Here is a 14,887-nt window from a genome sequence, read left to right as displayed (position 1 = left end):
GAAAATTCTATTTCCGTGTCAAACCACGACAAATGGCATGTTCACTGAACAGAATCAATTCATGCTGAAATATGGGGAAGTTCTACTAATTGGCCAAGCATGATATTAAATACAAGAATAGTACCTGCCTGCTGAAGAAGTGTGTGAGTCCTATACTAGTGAGTTCATAACTTAGTGGAAGGAATATAAAAACTTTATTCTGGATTTTCTGTGGATGAGCAAGGTTGGGGAGAAATTTGAGTTAGATAAGAAATTTTATTTTGCTGTATTTTTTCCCCCAGAAGTATGATCAAAGAGTGCCACAGGTACCTGAGCAATGGGTGATTTCAAATGCCAGGGCATTCCCGAATAAAAGGATAATGATCCTTAAAGCCCAGCTACTACAAGAACAGGAGGCACCCAGGTTTCCAGGATGTGCAGCTTGAGGTTATCCAAAAGGGAATGTCTCCATGGGGGAACGTAGTTCAGCTCTTGTATTTGAGGGCTTAGGAATGACTAACATATCCTCCAGGAACAAGAATTAGTCAGGAAGATCCTTTGAAATACATTAAGTCAGAGTGGAGACTCCTTGACTTTAGATTCCTAAAGCATCATCTAATAAACCCAGAATACTCTAGATAATCAAAGGCTAATAAATATTTTATTTTATTTTATTTTATTTTATTTTATTTTATTTTATTTTATTTTATTTTATTTTATTTTATTTTATTTTATTTTATTTTATTTTATTTTATTTTATTTTATTTTATTTTATTTTATTTTATTTTATTTTATTTTATTTCATTTTATTTTATTTTATTTTATTTTATTTTATTTTATTATTTTTTTAAGGACTACAGCATGGCTGCTCTAGTCCTTCCTTAATACTTTCTGGTAAGTTACATGCCAGCCTGCAGCCGTATAACTGCACAGTCCCCTTCACTGTTAATGGAAAATTAGTGAGACTTAATGTGAGATCCCATGGAAGAAGAAAACGGGTTTATTCCAAACAATTATTTAATTCATAGAACCACATAATGTTTTGCATTAGAAGGGATCTTCAATATATTACTTCAGTTCAGGGCACATAAATTTTGTCAGGTAAGAAGGCAAAATAGATGAAAAGACGGAAAAACAGAGTTTTGATAACTTGAAACTGATATGAGCCTGTTGTACGTGGAGAGGAATTCTTACACTATGAAGAAGAATAGTGAGCATTTACTGAATACAAGTCTGGGTCAAAAAACTTAGCACTCTGCAAGGTGAATTGATTGCATATTTGGTACTTGACAGACTTTCAGTACACATTGGTGATATTTCTAGAATGTCACTAGAATGGAAGCAGAAGAGCAACAATATTTTGCATTAACTCAGTAAGGAGACCTTCTCCTTAAACTTCCAAAATCCTGGATTTTTTACAGTAATTTCTCTAGTTGATTAATTCTACCAATTAAATCAAATTTCTAGAAGCAGGTACACAATATTTGTGTCACCATCTCATTTCATTATGTAAGCTACTAAATTCATAATTGGTTCTTTGAAAGCCATTGTTTATTACCTCATTTGTGTACTTTTTCTTCGTCTTTTTGATTCACCAAGTCAACAAATTACCTCATTTTTATCAAAGCCAGCTTTTAGCATAGGCTGGTTCATTGGTATCACTGAATAAAAGACATTAAATGATTACTGCAGTTGTAGGGAGTTATGCAGTGTAGTTTCAAACTTTAGTGAGTAAGAATTACACATATGCAAATTTTTTCTATTGAAATCTGTTACTAGCTTTGTCATCTGGCACAGCAATATATAGAAAGAAAAGAAACTAATTATTTTGGAATAGTGCAGTGATAATATACATGGTATTATCTTTCGGGGAAAAAAAAAAGCTGAAAGGGAAATGTTCTGTGGTTTGTGTTGCCCTTGGTTTTCTTTTCCTTTCTGGTTTCTTCCAGGTTCAAAGTGGAATGCTCAAGTGGTTGTTAATTGAAAAATGTCTTTAGGATCTTTTTAGCTGTACAGATTGTATAGATCTAAATGGATTTTTACCCCACAGATTTCCTTTTCTATAGGAGCTTTTCTCTTCCTATTCTCCGCTACCAAGAAATCTCTTTTTAGAGACAATGGAGGAGGTGGAAAGGCCAAGTGGGACCAGAAAAAATGGTTGCTGCAGCAACAAAATAGATTTGTCCAGGCATCTGGAGGTGCTGTAAATTGTGTTTCAGAGGCATATGGGCTGGGTGAGTTCCCTAGGGCCCTGGTTTGCAGAGGTGGGAAGCAGCTCCTTGGGCTCAGTGCTGCTGCCACTCTTGTGCAGGTACCTCTTTATGGGGTGTGTCCTTACTGCTGCCCCAAGGTGCCCTGGAATGTGCTGGGAGGGAGCAGAGGAGAAAGGGAAGGTTCAGGGCGGCAGACCTATGGCTAAATAAAAGCTACTTATCTGCTGCCTATCTGCTGCTTGCTGAGCAGACAGGAGCTGCTCTGTGTGGGTATGTGAAGGGTGTAACACTAGATCTGTACCAACGTGTTCATTTTTTCATAGGGCAAGTTAGGAGATTTATCACTAGAACAAGTCCAACCACAGCTTCTGGCTGCAGAGCCGCTATAGAGAATTAGCAGGGCCAACTCTTGTCTCTTTGTAAAACAGGTGTTTTCTTTACTGAGCTTATTGACGGGAGACTTACCTGTTTTTCAGGCAGAGAAAAGACCTTAATCTCCTTCTGGAGTTGTTGTCAGAGCATATCCTGATTACACAGGGGTACCTTAGAATAACTGTTAATCGTGTTCAGCTCTCAGGATGGGCTCTGTGCTGCTTTTGTCAGATTAAGGGCTAACAAGAAGATTGCTTTTTCCCTGAGCAGCTCATTGGACTTTGCTCATTGAGACTGTGAGTGCCACTTCATTTGATATCCTTAAGCAAGCCTTTGAGTTGCTGTCTGTAGTCATATTTGGTTTCCTGGGCCAGCAGGCGCAGTGGTGGCGACTGGACCTGATTCTGTGGCAACTGCTGCTGTGCCTGCAGCAGAGCCAGTGACAGTCTGTCAGGCACAGTGGCTGCTCGTGGTGCTCTGCCCCTGCTCAGGCTGAAAATGAGTGGTTTTCTTGGGCAGACAATTACTGTAAGAGCTTCAGTTCCTTCTCTTGCTTCCTTATCCACTTCAGTGAAGTGTTTGGACATGTATTAGTTCAAGGAGGAGAAATGCCACCACTGGCCCTAGGAGGGAATTCCCCTGCAGCAGCCCAGCTGTGGGATTGTTCCTGGCTGGGGAGCAGCTCTCTGGGGCTCTGGTGGGCAGCTGAGCATGGGCAGCCCTGTGCCCTGGCCCCAAGGATGGCTGGTGGGCTTCTGGGCTGCACAAATAGAGTCACTAGTGGTAGATTGAAAGAAGGGGTCATTGTCCCTTACTCAGCAGGCATTGGACCTGACCTCAGTTTTGGTCCCCCAAAAGAAAGATACAAATTGGAGCATGTACAGTGGAGGGCTCAAGATTTGAGCTTTTGCCCTGCAAGGGGAGTCTGAAGGATTTACTGTCTCTTGGGGTCCTAACTACAATTTATTGATGCTTATTGTTGTGGTTAATGAGGAGATGGAGACCTGAGCAATAATGAGTGTCAGCTGAAAGAGGAGAGATGCAGACTAAACAGAGGGAAAACTTTTTTTTAATTTTTTTTTTTTTTTTTTTTTACCATAAGACTGTCCAGGAAAATTGTGCTCTCTGTCCTTGGGGGTTTATAAGACTCAGTAGGATAAAGCCCTGAGCAACCTGGTCAGAGCTCAAAGGTGACCCTACTTGAGCAGGTGGCTGAAATTGAGACCTCCTGCTTCCTGCTGTTGGTTCCAGCCTTGCCTGACTAAAATAACCTTTCCTTTGCTGGTGGAAAAGAAGTGAACAAAGGAAGATGAAGAGAAAAACTGTCCTTGTATATGTCTATTTTTTTTTTTTTGTATGGCTTTGACATAGTATTGCTATTGCTTCTGGCTTGTCCTGTTCTGTAGTCTGCCAGACCAGTGCATTCCTGAGGGATTAACCCTGTGGCTGGTTTTGTGAAAGTCCATTTCTCAGAGGATTATTGACAATCCAGAGGAAACCAGGCACTAATGGACTAATATAAAACATGATGTGATTTTTTTCTTGTACCTTTATAAGTGTTGCAACTCTTAGGTCAAACAGCATGTCTGGCAGAGGCTGGTTGCTCTCACTCCTGAGCCTGATAGTGTCTGCAGCTCTGAAACCACCAAAGAATGTGGCAGCTTTACTTTGCAAGAATTCACCTCCACTTCCGACTGTGCTTTTTGTTATTGAAGGGAGAACCTGAATGTGTTGTATTTTATTTATTATAAGAAACATTTTTGTTCTCCAGTATGTTCTTTTGCATGCCTCCTTTTACCTGATCAAATACTTCTTAGCAGTTCCTTTAATGCTTATGGGTCATGGAACATTAGGCACCAAATAAGGGCCGTATCTAATAGTGCAGAATGAATGGTCCTGCTGCAAAGTCTCACTTATCACTGTCATAATAGAAGGAAAACAATATAGCACGGTGGGCACTGGTTTTTTGCTGCTTAAAGAAATCACAAGGCACTTGAGGAGATCCTTGCAGCTGTGTCACAGGTGTTATGGACTATGTGGGCAACTGCAGCTCTTTCTGCAGGGAAATGTAAGTACAAGACTTTGGCATCTGTATCCTTATGAAACCTCAGCTGCTGTTGCTAAAGGCCAGGATAAAAACCAAGAGGCTAGGCAAGGAGGTGGCTTTATTTTTTATAAAACAGAATTTGTCTGTTCAGGAACCTTTTGGTTTTCATAAAAGGAAATCTCATCACATGCAGATTGGAGTTCTGAGATTCAGAAAACAAAGTAACAGATTAAATTTATTTGAGGGGCTTTTAATTTAGTAATGTTTTTCAACAATCCTAGGAAACAGGTTATGCTGTCACATGGATTTGCACTAGAGGATACCGTGTTTATTTGCTCGTGTTCTAGATGTCTAGCCTGTAGATAGCATTCTCTAATTTTAACACTCACCACACAGAGCAGAGGAGAAAACCAGTTAAAATGGTAAGCTTGCATCTCAATGTTCATTGAACCTAGTATAGAGACTGATGCAATTTTTTAGTGATCAATTGGCCAGATTAATTCATAAGCAACCAGCAATATCTAGTTATGTACTGTAGCTGTATTTCCTTCAGATTGCTTTCATACTGTTTGAAATTAACATAATTTAAAAAATATTTTGTCAATAGGCATCCAGTTAGGTGCAAGTGGTTCTGCATACTTACCATTTTTTACTGAATTTAAGTAAATTTTATTTGTATGGAAGGTTGCATGATTTTGTAAATATGAATGCTGGTGAACTTTTAATCTCTTCCTTCAATTAAAGGTAAACTAGTCTGTTCTTAATGTGAGAAAACCTAGGATTCATTATATAAATCAACAACCAGGATTTCCCTTATCTCAGCAGAAATGTTATTTTTAATTAAATGAAATTTCAGCAATGAAAGGTTTTGTTGGAATTGCTCCTTGCTTAGTCAGAAAGATTTTCACATGTTCATATATACAAAGTTTATATATTCTGTCCAGACTCTCTTTGAAAAATTTTACAATCTGAAGATGTGATATTGAATGGTCCTGTCTTTATGAATTGTCTGTATTTGAAGTTGATCCCTTTGTAGGATTTGATTTTCAGAAGAACAGAGGTTAAAAAGCTACATTTTAATTTATGTCTCAGTTCTCCAAAGTACCAGTGTTACCCTGATAAGCTTTCACCAAACTTGGGATGTGAACTATAATAAAGAATGAATCTACTGTTTTTCAGAATTTTTAAAGTATAGAGCTCACAATTTTTATGTAAGAGGTAAGGTTTGAAAATGTTGGAGCTATTTGAAAATCACCTGATATTGGTGGAATTATGCAATGAAAAACATAATATAAGATCCATATTGTTTAGTAATGCATATTTAATATAAAGTTTTAATAAATAAATCATAGTAATTTAATAAATAGATAATAAATAAAGCTTTTAGAACAATCAAACTGAAAAAAATTACTTGAGAAAAACTTATTATAAATACAGCATCAATAATGTACAAGATAGAGTAGATCAAAGTAATTTTTGATTAAACCATTTTTAGTTGGAAAACATTGACAGAACTGTACTTAAACTACTTGTGGGAGATCCTTTTTGATTATTTTCCTGGCTTAAAATAGTTTTGAAAAATTTTAAAGTTGTGGAAACAACCCACTTTGCCATTTCTTTTAAAAAGACTAGTTTTTCTTGATTGAAACAATGGTTTTGAAACATGTACTTGTTTTATAATAATATCAGCAATGGAGTGTGAATTTTAAACTAAATATCTTTTGTTGACTTCTTCAAGTGGCAAAAGTTTGGCAAATTTGACCTTTGTTTTCCTCTCAGTGGGAAAGAGAATTGGTTGGATATTTTTGTGTGCCAGGAAGTTACTGTCGTGTTGAGATGTGTTCCAGTATATGGAAGGGGATAGCATGTGACTACCCTAAGGAATCCACTGAGGACACAGGGGTAGAGCTTGAGGAACATCTGTCGAGAGGGATGGCCTTCCCACACTGCTTGAGTCTTCCTGTGTTAATGTTCCTAAATTATCTCTTGAGCAAGCATAGAGTGAATAGTCAACTGATGATGGGTAACAACCAAGGGAAATAAAAAAAAATAAAAATAAAAATAAAGGTTTAGAGGGTCAAAGGCTCAAAAAATATGTTGAGAGAGTTCAGGAAAAAGGCATGGAGCAGAACATGTCTGAGAGAGCCCATTGCTTTCAGAAATAGCTGCTGGTGATTTGCTCAGAGAGGTGTGACGAAGGATCCTTACCTTTATTTTCTTCCTTCTGCTGGTGATGATGCCCAGGAAGCCAGAGCCAGGAGAAGGTGGTGTAATGAGATTATAGGGCCTCAGAGAGAATACATGTGGAAGAGGTGAGGAAAACTATGCATCCAGAATATCAGCAAGAGAATCTGGAGGACTTGAAAAGGGAATGGTGCCCTGGAATTCTTGGGGCACACATATTCCTTTCACTAGTGAAAGTGAATCAGGGATCAATGAACTGCTTCACAAATATCCTATCTCTGCCCACTGCCTTCAGAAGATTTGCCAGATGATCACCTGGCATGCTGTGGGAAGTGGTTATTCTAGGGAATAACAAGTACTCTGATAGTAGAGAGGAAAACAAAATATGAACTTGTGATAAATAAATGTAGTTAGGGAGACAGGAAGGGACAGAAATGCAGAAAGTCAGGAATCACCAATGGAGTAAACTAGAGGATATGCCAGGAGACAAATATATTGCATATAAAAGTAAGGAACATAGAGAAGGTAAGGACACTGTAGCAGTGAAGAGAGACAGGAATTGAGAAATACAGGCAATGCAGGTAGGGTAGAGGCCTCTACTTAAGTATGGCATAACTGAAAATAGGAACCGAAAGAAGCCTCCTAATCCAAACCCCAGCTCCAGTGAAAGGTCACTACTTAACCATGCATACTTAAATCAGTTACACTACTTTATTTCTGGTAGGTTTTCATGAGAATCATTCAGCATCATTTTAACAAGTATGCTATTGCCTCAGGGATCCTTTTCCTTGGGAAGCATGAAAAAAACTACCTTCAGACACTGGCTTTTGCTTGTTTTGCAGCAGGCTCCTAAATTATCTCTCCAAGTGAAAGTGAAATTAAATCAAAGAGATATCAAATTCCTTTACTGAAAATCTTGAGAAAAAAATACTTGTTCAATAAAGCACCTAGAGAATTTAAGCTGTGTAAGTGATCTGAGTGAATAACTGAAAGAGCAAAGAGGATTATGATGCCACAATGTAAGTGTAAGCACCTAAACTGTCTAGAATGGTTTCTGCTCAGGCAGAATATTACTTTTTGTTGCAAGAGCAGAACTTTTTCTTCTTTCTGCTTTTTGTTTTCTTTTGAGTATTTCAGCTTCCTAGATTCGATTTTTGTCCAATGAATTATTATAGCTTTTATAAAGAAATAGGAAGTATCAAGTTACATTGTTATACATGCCAGAGAGATGGATCAGTGGTTATTACACTTTCCAGATTTATTTGCATCCTTCCAATGACTTGGTCTTTGGAGGAGCAGATTAACCCTTGATTACTAGGGGGTGAACAATTCACAGTGAATAATTTATTTGGCAAATGACTTATGACTTAGAATAATTTATTTCCCTAAATGAATTAATTTGATGTTGTACAGGCTTTTTAGGTGAACAGTTTTCATTCTATAGATTATTCATAATTGGTTATGCAATTTCCATAATTACATAAGTTTGTATGCTGAAAACAAGATAACAGATCTCAGTCTCTTTACCCTGCCACAGATGCCCTGCTATGGTAGAGACTTAGCAAAACTGAAAATCTGCAAGGATCTGTAAGAATTCTGCAATTTGGGCCTAAATGACACATTTTTCATTGACTTCTTGCTATTCCAGGTATGTTTTTTTTCCTAGCAAACATTGCTTGTATCTGTTCAGCATGTAAAAATGACTATTGCAACTCTGAAACTATCTGTGGGATGCATTTGCTGTTCATCTGCAGATGCTTCAAGTTCAATGTCTTCTGTATTGAAGACATTGACAGACAGATTTTCCAGTAGTTTTGGCAGCTGCTTGTAGTGAGTGAAGCAACAGGAGAGTGTTGGAGAGCATGGACAGCATGAAGAAGAGGAGCACACAGAACAATATCTGAAATACTGCCTGTTACGTGATTTTAACTCAAGATAAAAATGTATGGAGGCATGCCCAGACTGATGATTGACATACAAATAACAATAATTAATTGACAAGAATGGTCTAGATCTGGAATGATTAGCATTCTACAAAGTCTACTCTGAGATTCATGAAACTCATAATGAAGTGAGATACCACTACGAGTGTTCTTAAACTACGTAGCAGTATGTGCTAACACTGTCTAGAATAGCTACTGTCTCTAGGTAGCAGCTAAAGTACAGGTGGACAGACTTTAAGCTCCTGGAATGGGTATATGTATACTGGTGGAGAACCTAGGAATCAGCCCCTGGCTCAGGAATTTGGAGATCAGATAATGTGAGTATGCAGAATTATAAAGGTGCTGATAAAATTAATACTTATTTTTGCTTCTGCCATAGACATCTGAGTTTGTTAACACAAATAAATAATTTTCCATTGGACTGCAAAGTCCAGCTGATCACAGCAGACTGAATGGTCTGATTTTTTTTTTTTTTTTTTTTTTTTAAGGAATTCAGTTCTTTTTCTATGTGGATATTGAAGCTGTGTGGTTATTGCTGCTGTCCTGGGAAACTCAGTTGATCTTTCACTATTTTAAGGAGTGGCTTTATTGTTAAACAGTTGATTGAGGAAGAATTGTGTAGCTATTACCTGCATTGGAGGCAGCTGTACACTTTGGAGACTGCAAGGGAAATTGTGCTGTCTCTTGACAAAGAAAGGATTTACTGAACAATATTTCTTGGAACTATGGCTGTCTGATATTTGCTGAAAGCAAACAGTTTGTAGAGAAAGCCTTACTGCACTTTGAAAAACTGTATTTGGAGACTTTCCAAGATTTACAAATGACCAATGAGATGCTGATCCAAAATTACAGTCTCCAGGGATATCTCATCAGACATATTTTATATTCTTATTTTGAAAGAATAAGATTATTTTAAAAATTAAGTAAAATTTATTTAATTTATATTTCAGATAATTCATAAATTAATGAATGACTTCTTGAGCGCTTCCTGGACTACATAATAAAATTATAATACATATAAATATATGCAGCTATCTTACATAATCACTAGATGCCATTCCTTGAAGTCACCTAAATATGATTGCAATGTGCTACAAAACTGAATATTTATTTTCTTTACTTTTATGGACTATCACTTTTGTTCCCAATATTAATACAGTGAAGACTTGGTCATAAATAAAATAATCTGCAGGGCAAGGTTGCAATAACATTAACAGTGAAAATCATTACTATTTAAAAAATTACATCTTGAAATCAATTGAAGAAAATATTTTGTAATTTTATAGATATAAAGCTGTGTTAAGTACTTGTGTGTGCTTTAGGGCTAAATAAACCCACAAAATTCTTAAGGAAAACTCAAAATAACTTTTTTTCTTTGTAAAGGGAAATTCAAAGTTTTTTCTTCTGTTATACACAATGTGATGATTTAAAGCCTAAAGGATTTTCTCCGTAAATCACCTATTCAAATTTGTATGATGGAACCATATTTAAACATAAAATTTTGAATCTTGCTTTTTGTTTGAACTTCTGAATACTTTTTCAGGAAAGCATTTCGTTAGTCCTTTTTGCCATTCCACTATACTGACCTGCAAGTAGATGAGAATAATCATCTTACCTTTCTTTTTTAAAAAAACTAATTATATCTACTTAGTTTTTAAATCCAGTATACATCTAGTCTCATTGAATCTTACCACTTTTAAAATGTTATACAATAAGTTCCTCCTTATCATGTGTATTGGAATTTGTCCATTCTATGGCTGAACTCTATGACCTTAAATGCTGTTTCCAACATAAAGGATGCTGTGATCTTTTGAAAATGTTCAATTTTCAGTGAAATATTTAAATTACAGAACAATGATAGAATGGAAGATGGCGTAGCTGACACTTGGCTGTATTCATACAATTCTCTTTAACCTTTATAGGAGTTGAGAAAGAACCAATGATGATCGTGCCATGTTGCACAGTTTTGAATAAGAGATCATCTTCCTACTTGAAACTCTGCTTATTTTTAGAATGTTTTGTATAATTTTCTTACTTTAATCATGAATATTAAATGAAAATAATCAAGGGAGATTTTGCATACCTTTAAAAATTTTAAATTAAAATTATTTTATATGCAATTTAATTTTCTTTCCTGGGGATTTTTATGGCACTTTTAACAGATTTAATGAAAGCTTTACTAGGGTTTTTATTCTTTAAATTCAGATTTAAACCAAAAGCAAAAATGAAAATGTTTTATTGCCTTAGAAACCTATGAAAATATACTGCCTTAGAACAGGAAGGAAAAAAATGTGACAAGAGCTAGAACTTAAATATCTACTAAAAAGTTTGAAATTAGCAGTCAGACACTCAGAGGCAGAATTGAATGTACAGGGCTGAAGACTTTCAGCTAACAGCAAGGCGCTGTCATGTGCTCCATGCTTGACTGCCCCTGGAGAAACAGAATGTCCAAAACACATTTAAGTTGGGGTGTTGCTTATTCTGGGGCATGTTGCTTGGTGGGGTCTGCACAGGTTACTGATTACATTTTGGAAAGTTCCCTGCATTCAGCAGTACAGGACCTGAAAGCAGTACTGGGACAAAGCAGAACACTGAAATATAGTCATACAGTTTCCTTCAATCCATGACAAAACTTTCTGAATTTTCCTTGCTGCATTCCCTGCTTTTGCTTCCTTGTCCCCGAGACCCTGTCCCACCATGCTTGCCTCTCTGTGCTTCAGTGTAGTCTAGGCTTGTTTATCTGAGTATTTGAGGAGTTCTCCTATTTTCATTCCGTATTTTTCTCTTCCCCAAAACTGGCCAGATACTGGCCTATTTTGCTGCAGTTCTTGTGGAAAACAAGAGAAGCAGAAAGGAAACAAGTCTCCTACTTGTTCTGTTCCATGTCATCAAAAATATTTCCACTTTTTTTTTTTTTTTTTTTTTTTTTTTTTTGTGTGTGCGTACGCCCTTAGTCTCCACTGTCTACATAATTTTGGATGTTTCTCATGTGAGTTACTACCATTTCTTTCTGAATGAAAGTACCCTGAGGTGTATGTTTCATTTTTATATTGAGAAAATGGAACAGTTAAATTAATTGCTGGTTTGAAGGGTTTGGTTTACATTTTGGACAATGTGTACCTCCTGTGGTCTGAAGGCAGCAAAGAGGGTGCAACCATAGGAAGGCAAAAGGAAGCTTGGACAGTGATGTTAAACAGAACAGTTCTTCCAGATTCCATTTTAGTTGGAAAGACTATCTGTTCTGGACGAGTGACAAGGTTAGTTTGCCCTGTAGTTGTTTGAGCACTACACAATAATTTCTATTGCTAGAACTCCTGAATTTACTGTGAAGGAACAGTCTTGTAGGAATTGCCGAAGTTGGATATTTGCCTCATCATGAAGAGTGCAAGAGAGCAAGCTGACTGAGCTCAATTTGTTTATTGATTAGGATTACAAAGGCTGTGACCAAGCAGAGATATAAAGTTGTACTTTATCCAGTTTATCTTTCTTTTCTTGTGCTTCAGTGACTGTAACAGAGAAATCTCTGCATCTCATTTTACAAATCATAAGATACCTTGTTAATGAAATGTAGGACTACAATTTCCAGCCTTCTTCAGCACCTTATCTGAAAAGTAAAAGCACAAAAAAATATAACATTCACAGATCATCCATGTTTGGTATCTGCTTGGCAATTTTGGTGTGGTAAATATAAAAGAAAAAGATGTAGAAATCATCTGACTAAACTGCAAAAACTAAACATTGGACAAAATGGAAAAATTGAACAGTTTGAAAAACTCTAGAAGAATAGTGGTCATAGAAAGTTCATCTTAGTCTCTTGATATAAATTCTTTAGTGTTGTGGCATCCATGTTCATATTGTGCTAGCATACTCATATAAAAATTGCACTGAATTAAAGTCAAATCAGCACAGAACACTCTGAAGATAAGTCATATAAACCAATATTAACCTGTGCTTCAGATTGTTTTAGCAGATTACTGAACAGATTTCTTTAAGCAGATTTCATTAAGAGGATGTCTTGCATTTCAGAAACAATTTATCTGTTGTTAAGGTTTACTTCAGCTCATTTCAAATAAGAAGAAAAAAATTGAGTATCACTGCTTTGAGAATCTGAAATGTTAAGATAGATAGTAAATAGTCTTTTGAGTGGGTATTGAAGAAGATATAATCTCATTATGGAGAGTTAATTTGGAAACTGACTGGTAGCACCTTGATAACATTTTAACACAAGAAGTACGCATGACATTTTGGGACAGGGAAGAGAGACCTATAAATTATATGTTTTTCAACAGCTAAATGACCCATAAGCCAATAATAGTTGATAACAGATTTCCCGTATAGCAAAATTGCCATTTTTAGCAGATAATAGGTATATTTAAACTTTACCAGGTTTGACTTCTAGCAGTATCCACCATGCATGAAGAGCCAGAGTTATCATGTTAGGAGTCCAGAGGGGAATAACTGCTGTCTGTGTTTCATTTCCAGACCTGCTGTGTTCTATGCATATGTCATCCTTTTATATGTACAACATCTTCTTGGATTCTCATGCAATGAAAACCTTTTGATACCTTTTTAGTGATACCTTTTGATTTTTTTGATTCCTGTTGGTATTGGAATCCTGTGACCCTCTGCTGGCTTGTCACTTTCTCCAGTAAATTGTAGTGTACAGCAGTATCCTGGGAAAAAAAGCCTGATATGCTTCCTGCTATAGAGGAAAGTGCTATGAACATTGCTAGTTTTAGAACTTAGGTAACGTAGATGATGATAAAGCTTGTGAACTATTTTGCATTCTTTGGTCTTAAATTGGTACTTCTTGATGTCCTGGGATTTGACCACAACATGTATTTTTCTTTAGGTAAAGTTTAAAAGGCCTTCTGAACTATGATCTAACATCTCACCAGTAAATAACTTATTAAAAATGATATTGTATAGACTGTGATTATTTCAGTGTGTGGAAACTGAAAGCAATTAGAACTTCTACCCACTGCCATATAAGTAAACTTCATATTTTGGTTTTAATTACCTCACTGCCTGTCCTGACTTATAAAAAAGTCATTCTTGTGAAGTACATTTTGAAGCTCTTAATTGAATAGAACCACTTACATAAAGTTAGATCCTTGCCAAATGAAGACTGTTGTTCCCCAATGCACAGAACTGTAACAGAAAATCATTCTGAGGTGACAAACAAAAAGAAAGCAGAAATGAAAATTATTAAAAACATATTTAATCAACAACATACGTATTTTAATGGAAAATTAATTTGGTCAAAAATTGGAAAATTATAAATAAATAATTATGTTTTCATAAAAATAACAGAAAATATTTGCAAATTACTTTTCACTTGCATTCTGAAGAGAAGTTTCTAAGAAGATTGTTCATCAAAATTAGTGACAAATAAAACTGCAATGAGACATGAGGGAATTTCTTTTCTTAGACTATAGTCTAAGAACAGTATATGTTATAAATAGTATATAATATAAATAGTCATATGTGAGGAAAAAATGTCATAATTTTTTTTATTTCAATAGGAAAAGATGGAATTCGGAAGAAACTGTACTAGGTCTATCTATTCAATATCTCTTCATAAATTGTCTAGAAAAAGAGGTGAATACGGATGTGACAAAGTGTGCTGATACTAATTTTTTCAGTGAAGTAAAAATGGAAAGTAACTGATGGGATTTACAAAAGATTTTAAAATACAAGGGGTGTGAGAAAGTGCCAGATGAAATTCAATGTTGATAGCGATGCACATTGGGAAGAAAACCTAACTTTGCATTCCTAATGATGGGCTCTGAATTATTATTTCCACTCAAGGTAGAAATCTCAGAATTATAATAGACTATTCTATGATCTATTATAAGATCAGTGCTTAGAAATAGCTACTGATGGAACAGTGCACAAAAATGGCAAATAAAATGGAAGGAAGTGCTGGAAAGGTATAGAAAAGCAAGCAGGGAACATCATTATGGCACTGTACAAATCTTTAACCCATCTTCATCCTTGAGAACTGGCACACGTCTAGTGTTCTAGTCCTGAAAACCATACAGCAAATATAGTAGAATTAGAAAAGATAAAGAGAGTGTGACTCTTGAAAGGTCTGTAGAGTGACTTTCTGTGCCAGTGTATTTCAACCTGAAACAGAGACTTTGACC

The 14,887-nt window shown here is 36.0% G+C and overlaps 1 protein-coding gene across 5 annotated transcripts in view; it reads left to right on the top strand.

Moving 5' to 3' along the window:
• TAFA2 (TAFA chemokine like family member 2) overlaps positions 1–14,887 on the top strand; it is a 184,006-nt gene that overhangs the window by 93,611 nt on the left and 75,508 nt on the right. For 2 of the 5 annotated variants that reach the window (XR_012053119.1, XM_041711861.2), the window contains exon 1: positions 8,420–8,443. The exons of 2 other annotated variants lie outside the window; for them this stretch is intronic. The gene's annotated coding sequence lies outside the window, so the exon portion shown is untranslated. Of the gene's footprint in view, positions 1–8,419; positions 8,444–14,887 lie in introns of those variants that run through there. One more of the 5 variants, XR_012053120.1, reaches the window with a different exon arrangement.

This window comes from Taeniopygia guttata, chromosome 1A (assembly GCF_048771995.1).
Source record: "Taeniopygia guttata chromosome 1A, bTaeGut7.mat, whole genome shotgun sequence".
Classification (NCBI taxonomy): Eukaryota; Metazoa; Chordata; class Aves; order Passeriformes; family Estrildidae; genus Taeniopygia; species Taeniopygia guttata.
Note: the sequence above shows the minus strand (reverse complement) of the source record. Positions and strands in the feature narration are given on the sequence as shown.